The sequence below is a fragment of the Papaver somniferum genome, chromosome 7, assembly GCF_003573695.1.
Source record: "Papaver somniferum cultivar HN1 chromosome 7, ASM357369v1, whole genome shotgun sequence".
Taxonomy (NCBI): Eukaryota; Viridiplantae; Streptophyta; class Magnoliopsida; order Ranunculales; family Papaveraceae; genus Papaver; species Papaver somniferum.
This window is the reverse complement of record NC_039364.1, coordinates 81,935,209-81,944,720: the sequence shown is the minus strand read 5'-3', so window position 1 is coordinate 81,944,720 and position 9,512 is coordinate 81,935,209.

Sequence of the window (9,512 nt, the reverse complement as noted above, 5' to 3'; positions counted from 1 at the left end):
TTCTCAAAGTAATTGAAACTTTTCATGACTTTCGTCACTAGGTGAAGATAAACTTGATCAAAACGAAACGCTTTACCAACACACGATTTCGAGAAAAAGATAAGTAGTGAATACTCAGCTCGAAATGTCAAATGTGTATGATCCAGTCTATATAGCATACAACTTTTTGTCTCATAAGAAGTAGGATATAAAATAGATAGACTTTTGAGTGATAGATAAGTTCAAGTCTCCACATACCTTTTTGTTGATGAACTTCCACGGTTCCTTGAGTAAATCTTCGTCGTTGTATGATGAATCGCCATGAAGTCCTTGAGCTCAACTACACTTTTCTATCCTAGTCCGAGACTTAGCTATAATAGACTACAAATCAAGACTCATAGTTTTGATCACTAATATTGACAAATATGCTTGATATAGCAACGCATGCGAGGTCGACCGAGCTATGCTCTAACACTAATGCCTCATGTTATTGTTCCTATACACATCAGGATGTTGAGAATGAGGATATGGTTTCTGCTAAAGTGGTTCATGATTTCTTAAATATTTTGAGGAAGCAAAACTGCAGCTCGTTGATACTTTGAAGAGTCTTGATGTGTTAAGAACTGAGTTGAAAAAGGTTACTTCTGACCTTAGTCTCATAAAGAAACATGTTAAAGATCTTCTGAATGAGGATATCTTCTCTGAAGAAGCAGTAGATGTTGTCAATCACAAGATCAAAGACCTCAAGGCTCGTGAGGATTCCGAAACGTCTATTTGATGCCAGTTCGTGTTCGGTTTTGATGGTTTAAGAGTCTGTCCTTGTTCTTTAGCTTGTTAATTTTATTTTGTCTAGGAAATCTTCTTATGAGAATTTTATTCTTGTGTTTTAGGAAGAATAACTAGAGTTTGGAATAGCCATTATTGTGATTACACATAACTATGTCCAATGTTTTCATCTTTATTGTTTTTAGGTTTATTTGGTTAAATCTAAAATTGTTTGGAGGATGATTTTTGCAGTAATAATCTTTATGGTTTTATATATTGCAATGTGTTATGGGATATGTGTGTTTGCGTCCGTGAACTATGATTGTCCCATACTTTGTCAAAAGTTAAGTCTTTCACATGTCGATATGCAAGTATTGATAAAAGATTGAATGAACTTTTGACATTACAAAAGTTAAGCCTATTGTATGTCATTATGCAAATATTGATGGAATATAGGATGAACTTTTTTTTACGAGGATTGTGTCTATTGTATGTCATTTTGCAAATAGTGATGGAAAATAGAATGAATCCTTGTCTATTCCGCAGTATTGATCTTCCCTGATCCATATTTTATGTATATACTATGGGGCTCCATAAGTTCTCTTATGTTGAGCATTTCCGATTAAATTAATCATGGATTTTTGATCGCTGTCGTATGCGTCAAAAATAAATTACACTTTCTCATAACTCAAAATAAATAATATAGCAAGGGTAAGAAAGGATCGTTCCCACAGAGAGGATCTAGGTTGTCAGATTGTTTCGGTTTCCTATACAAACAAGGGGGATTTCTGATTTTTATGTAAAGGAAAATAAACTAAAAGCAAATAATGAAATAAACAAGCAAATCAATAAGATGAGGATATCGGTCAAGGATTAGTTTTCATTCACAAACATGAATTTGTAACAATAACTAGAATTGATATTTAATCTCAACTTTTATCAAAAGTCCTAGGATACCGTGATCACAAGAATATCCCGCTAATTTCCTCTTGTCATCAACAAACACATTAAAAGATGCGAAAGTGAATTCTTCCTAGAAAGCAACCTAAAGTGTAAAAGCACAATTAAGTTTAACTCCCTAAGAGCACTAAGTTCTATGAAATAAGACTAATCAATGCAAACGAACGTGTAAAAGCACTAATCCGTTTTAACAAAGGTTCTAATCCACTTGTGACTACTATGATGTATCACTACAAGCAATAATCACAATTATGCTACTTCTATTCAAGGTGTATCACGATTACGTATAATAAACCCTAAACTAGCAATATATATGATTACGAGTTCTACCAATTTGCAACTTGACAAAACTACCAATCAATCATACATGGCGATATTTCTAGCGAATCATAATCGACAAAACATGGAGACAATACTAATTTATTGAATGAAAACCCATATTTGGAAATCCAACTTATTCCTTAACCAATAATAAAATCTAGGTACTCATGTTAAAGGGGTTCATCACAAGAAGAAAATTAAAGTTTCCATCTTTTTAAACCCTAGAACAAAAGTAGAAGATGAGATATGATATAAGATCCTCCTCAATTGAAAACCAAACCTCCAAATCCCGGCCATCCAATCTGTCTGTCCCAACTCAGGCCTCATAAGCCCATTCAAAACAGGAACGTAGTGCAATTACCTCACTTAGCTTGTCAGTCTTGTGCAACTGACAAGTTACTTCAGCCAACTCCATTTCAGCTTCTTGGTTCAACTGCTCTTGTTTTGAGTTTCTAGATGCAACTTATCTCAACACCAAGATCACCAATTTCAGCCCCTTGCACTGTCTGTTCCCATCAAGGCTTCAAATGCTCATCACTAACTTACCAGCTGCAATTCATCTACGTAGTTATGCTACTGCCTCGACAACTCAGCTCTCAGTCGCAGCTGCATTTCCATCTCCATACTCTTGACTAATTTCCCAGCATCAGCCAAACCAACTTTCCTGTAATTCTGGTATACACAGCATCACCTTTTCTTCTCAAGCTCAGCTCCGCACCTAGCAATTTCATCTCACAAACATCCATTCCATAATACCCAGCACCTGCAGCTCATCCGATTCATCAATTACTTCGCCAGTAGTCGCCAAACCATTGCTTGCGAAACCGAGTTCTAATCCCTCCAAACAGCCAACAAAGCCTCGATACACATCAATTTCTCTTGCCGTTCCCTGAAATTCAGTTCCCCATAGCTCAGCCATCTTGTAACTCCAACAGCTCCATCACTACAACACATTGAACTCAGAGCCTTCATCTCTATCTCAGCCTTAAGCTCCAATTTCTGAGTCTTCTGCGCACCAGTTATTCAGCTCCAGCTGCTGCACTGCACCCGAGTCCCTTTGGCTTCAAAGTCCTCCCATAATCTTCAGTACATGACCCTCAAACCCATGGCCATCCTGGTGAAACTCAGCTTGGTAATGGTTCAAACTTTTTGTCGAACACGTTAATCAGTCACCACACAAGTTGGTTCTTCTCGGCAAAGCTCATCGCTGTTAACTTGAATTCCAGACATTCCCATCTTTCGTTGCTCTTCTCTGCCTACTTGATTCAAACACAAAGCCAAGACTCGCCTCCCTCTCAGGCATTTAATCGAACATTTGCTATGTATTCTGCTGACTAATGATGGACAAAGCATTTGCTGTATTTGAAGATCACAAATCATCTCCCTCCCTGCATATAATTCACATTCAACACAATCCCATACATTCATTCAAGACTCAATATAAGAATTCTGAATCACTTGATCCATTCATTCCCAAAAATCTACAGCAGTGGCTTGTTTTCACAGCAGAAAGCTTGTGTTCTTCACTGGCTTCTATTTGCAGCAATAACGAATTCAAAACAAAACCAAACTCCCCAAAATCGAGTACCCAGTCTTCATTTCCTTCTACAGATTCGAAATCCCTGTCCTAGCCTGACCTAACTTTCTTGGCAAATGAGCATTAACCATGGCTTGAATAACCACAAATAACCCATCGTTTCAGTAGTCTCAGATCCCCTTGGTTCAGTCTTGAATCTCCACCAAACTGTCACCACTAAGACTCTCAACCCTTGCCAAAATTCCCCCAGACTAACAGCTTTGATCTCCTTGTTGTCAGTGCTTGGTCCGGCTGACTCAGTTGATGGCTACTGGAAACAACGGCATCCGTGGGTCTTGTTCTGTGCTTGTGAATTGAAATTGCTTTCCAAAGAAACCTGACTTCATTTCTTTGTATTTCACTCCACCAGCACACACGCGCACAATCTGGTGGTGTATTTGTTGATGTTGGCACCATGTAGCCTGATGTGGGTTGCCACACATAGGTACCCTAAGCCTTGATCAGTAAAGAGGCTCCTAATGTTGCCATGCAATGCCTTAAGCATCTATTCTCCTTCCTTTTCGCCAAACCACATCATTGCACCTAAAAATATAAAAACCAAGAGTAATATACAAATTTACAAAATAAATAGCTAGTAAAAGCATGAGAAACCGATACTAGAATTAGTTGTTTTAGACGCCTATCAAATTCTCCCACACTTCATCTTTGCTAGTCCTCGAGCAAACAAAATAAAACTAACATACAACAACTCTGTGTCGTCGAGGCTACGGTCACACTTAGCACGTATAACAAGCCTTTAAACCCCTAGGTGTCCCTAGTGGACGAGTTATACTCTCGTGAGGGTTTACTAGAGATATACCCACAAAACCTACTTTTCCAACTTACAAGTTCTCTGAAATGATAGCATCCAACGCGCTAAGAATACATAGAGATTCTGCATACTAGTAATAAGAAGTTAGACACATAAATGAACACAATCTCATCCTTAAAAGTTGAGAGAGAAATAACCATCCCTTATCGAAAGAAATCCGGGTTCGGAGTGATCAAAAATCTCGACTCTTCCTCACAAGAAAGGGTTTTATGAAGTCGCTCTCAATAATAAATATCTTTTTATGGGTCACACATGTGTCCAGGTAGGAGTGAAGAGAGAATCCTGCGACACGTTGAATAATAGGAAGGCCAAACCCTCCGAATTGTTTTGAAAACCCACATCTTTTATTCATTTTGAAAACCCTTTTTTCTGACGATCTCTAAGAAAGGAAATCAACCACTTAACGAAGGTGAGAATATGCTTACTTACCTCGTTATCCGTTCGACGTGCAGTTAGCACCACTCTCACAGCGTCCATAGAAACGTCTTCGGTCTTCAATCCTTGTCTTCGTCTTCGTCTTCGGTCTTCAACTCTTGATGATGAAATCTTGAACTTCGTAGAATCTTGACAATGTGATTCTTTCCTCTAATTCCTTGTTGCTTGAAACTTCATTATGGATATTTCTTCTTCCATTGGTTTTATTAAAAGAACAAAACTAAAAACAAACCAAAATGATACAAACCCAAAATATGATACAAAAGATTTTTTTGTCTTTTTTTTTTTTTTTATTGAGACAAAAAAATAACAAATACAAAATAAAACAAAACAACAAAATATAAACTAAGAATGAACCTAAAAAATTTTCTTCTCTTTCTTTTTCTTTTTTTTTTCTTTTTTTTTTTTTTCATTTTTTTTTCTTTTTTTTTAACAAGGGACTAGCATAATGATGACCATGTCCCAAGTTTTTTTTTTTTTTTTGGACAAGAGAAAATAATACAAATTAACAAAAGATAAAAAAATGCAAGTACAAAGGCCATGGTGTAAGTACTTTACCGCTTGATTCTTCACAATTGTATGTCTCGATATCACAAACTTCTTGAACTCTCATCTTAATAATCTTCGCTCTTGTACAATAGTCTTCAACTTGTAAAAATTGCTCTTGTCTCTTGTTGTTTATAAATCTGAAATCTGCTCATTTTCTAACGTTGCTTGTAAACCTTAAACGTCTTCAACTTCCTTCGAATTTGTGATGCTCCTCTGTTGATGATGATGGTGTTTCTATGGACCTGTGGTGTAGAGAGATAAAGTGGATGGTGCTAACTGCGAACAAGATTACAAGTGGTATGTAAGTTAGCAATTCGATGTCACCATCATGATTGATAAAATAAACACTCAAGAGATCAAAATAGTGCTTCTATTGGTGGGAGGTTGGGTAGCTCACCATTCTACCCGGAGTTTACGTACGGTGACACACACTCTAAAAGCATATTTAGACAGGTAAAAAAATGAAGGTCGGTGCCTCTCATGATGTAACATGGGTAGTCTCCACTATAGGGGATCACAAATCTAATACCGAATTCAGTCTGCACCTCATTTGCCACTGGGATGGTTAAATCCAACTTTAACTCTCATACAAGTAAGAAACCCGATCATGTTCTCTGTCATCTCTAAGTTCAGTCACTCTTGTGAGAATCTCGATGTAATCTTAGCGACATGTATACTATGTGACTCTAAACTAACCACAAGTTGGAGTTTTCTTATTCACTATTTTACACAAAAGTTGAAAAAAAAAATTACAATGCAAATGCAACTCCCCCACACTTAAACTTTACATTGTCCTCAATGTAAATTGAATCGTCCAAAGAAAGTCAAGGTGGGAAATCTATATGATATGACAAGAAATCAGAAAAAAAAAAAAAAAAAATAAAAAAAAAAAAAAAAAAAAAAAAAAAAACAAAAAAAAAAAAAAAGACAAGAAAAAATAAAATAAGACAAGAAATACTCATATATGGGTTGCCTCCCATTTAGCGCTTGGTTTAAAGTCGTCAGCCCGACTTGCAAGACGAATTCCCCATACCAATAATTGAGAAGTTGGGGATCCTTTCATGTAACCTGTTTTGCAAATAGTAACTTCACACAAACATTAGTATAATAAAGCAAAAGTGAAGCTATAGCCCAATAGAAGTTTACCCCACACTTATTCTTATCCGCACTTGGAAGTGTATAAAGAACATAAAATTCAGGAACTTTTATGGTTTCTTCTATGCAAACATTCATAATATGAGAATCAAATGTTTCTAATGGTGGAAATCGAGAAACAAAGTCACTCAACAATATTCTCGAAGCACATACATTCAAACCAACAAGAGGTAAAGGAGAAGAAACAACATGCAAAGGGTTAGACAAACCTTGCACAATCTCTTGTATCACATAATCCTCTTCATCCTTGAAAAACTCAAGTGAATTACTCACCTCTTTTATATCATGGTCCTCTATCAAACCTTGCAACCATTCTTCATCCGTTTCTACCTTAACTACAGTCTCGGCATTAACATCATCATTATAATCCTTTGCAAGATCAATTGGGTCTTCCACAATATTGGTCATAACGGTCACATTCTCAACATACTCGTCATCATTAGGCTCAAACTCTTTTGCGGCTGCAAATTTCGCTATAAGAAACTTTTTTAGAAGACTCAAAAATGCATCATCCTCAAGCTCCACCCTTTGAATAGGCTCTTGATCATTATTAAGATCAATGCTTGAGTAATCTACACAAGTGTCAACATATTCCTCTTCGTCTTCATTTTGATCCCAAAAAGATTCTGTTGTACACCTTTGGGAAATGTCACCATGAGTTGGTTCAAGCGATGTATCTTCATAATCATCACCACTTTCATAGTTAACATAAGATTGGTTCTCGCTGAATTTAGTGTTGCTAATCTCAATCTCATCCTTTTGAATAGGTGAATGATCATTATTAAGATCAAGAGTTGACGTAGCTACACAATTATCAACGAAAGACCCCAAAGGTTGGCCCTTTTCAACATTAGCATCAATCAAATATTCATCACAAACCATAGGCACATTAGAATAGTTATTGTTTTTAAAGCAAAGTTCTTCCTCATACCTTTCTTCTTTGATTTGATCAATACCTCTTTGTAAGTTAGCAATACCTTCACGAAGTTCTTGGAGTTGCTCTTCTGTATCCTCTTTATCTTTTTGGAACTCTTGTTGTACAAAGTTGGAAACTTTGTCTAGAAAGTCAGAGACTTTTTGTTCACGAGCATAAGAATCCTCCCATCCTTGTGGTTGTTCACATACATACCCGCCATAAGGTTGTTGAGGAAAACCATAAGGATCCATGGGATATTGGTCATAGCCAATGAATTGGTTTTGATTATACCCCTGGAATTGTTGGAAGTTGTCATGTTGTTGAGATTGTTGGAAACTGTATCCATTGTTCCAATATGATCCATCCATGAGAAATAAGTACCTGAAACACGATTCTCAAAACAAGGTTAAAAACCAGAAAATAAAACAAAAATAAAAACAAGTAAATAAGAAACCAAAAACAAGTGACAACCGTTGCCTCCCCGGCAGCGGCGCCAAAATTTGATTGCTGTCGTATGCGTCAAAAATAAATTACACTTTTTCACAACTCAACATAAATAATATAGCAAGGGTAAGAAAGGATCGTTCCCACAGATAGGATCTAGGTTGTCAGATTGTTTCGGTTTCCTATACAAACAAGGGGGATTTCTGATTTTTATGTAAAGGAAAATAAACTAAAAGCAAATAATGAAATAAACAAGCAAATCAATAAGATGAAGATATTGGTCAAGGATTAGTTTTCATTCACAAACATGAATTTGTAACAATAACTAGAATTGATATTTAATCTCAACTTTTATCAAAAGTCCTAGGATACCGTGATCACAAGAATATCCCGCTAATTTCCTCTTGTCATCAACAAACACATTAAAAGATGCGAAAGTGAATTCTTCCTAGAAAGCAACCTAAAGTGTAAAAGCACAATTAAGTTTAACTCCCTAAGAGCACTAAGTTCTATGAAATAAGACTAATCAATGCAAACGAACGTGTAAAAGAACTAATCCGTTTTAACAAAGGTTCTAATCCACTTGTGACTACTATGATGTATCACTACAAGCAATAATCACAATTATGCTACTTCTATTCAAGGTGTATCACGATTACATATAATAAACCCTAAACTAGCAATATATATGATTACGAGTTCTACCAATTTGCAACTTGACAAAACTACCAATCAATCATACATGGCGATATTTCTAGCGAATCATAATCGACAAAACATGGAGACAATACTAATTTATTGAATGAAAACCCATATTTGGAAATCCAACTTATTCCTTAACCAATAATAAAATCTAGGTACTCATGTTAAAGGGGTTCATCACAAGAAGAAAAATAAAAGTTTCCATCTTTTTAAACCCTAGAAAAAAAGTAGAAGATGAGATATGATATAAGATCCTCCTCAATTGAAAACCAAACCTCCAAATCCCGGCCATCCAATCTGTCTGTCCCAACTCAGGCCTCATAAGCCCATTCAAAACAGGAACGTAGTGCAATTACCTCACTTAGCTTGTCAGTCTTGTGCAACTGACAAGTTACTTCAGCCAACTCCATTTCAGCTTCTTGGTTCAACTGCTCTTGTTTTGAGTTTCTAGATGCAACTTATCTCAACACCAAGATCACCAATTTCAGCCCCTTGCACTGTCTGTTCCCATCAAGGCTTCAAATGCTCATCACTAACTTACCAGCTGCAATTCATCTACGTAGTTATGCTACTGCCTCGACAACTCAGCTCTCAGTCGCAGCTGCATTTCCATCTCCATACTCTTGACTAATTTCCCAGCATCAGCCAAACCAACTTTCCTGTAATTCTGGTATACACAGCATCACCTTTTCTTCTCAAGCTCAGCTCTGCACTAGCAATTTCATCTCACAAACATCCATTCCATAATACCCAGCACCTGCAGCTCATCCGATTCATCAATTACTTCGCCAGTAGTCGCCAAACCATTGCTTGCGAAACCGAGTTCTAATCCCTCCAAACAGCCAACAAAGCCTCGATACACATCAATTTCTCTTGTC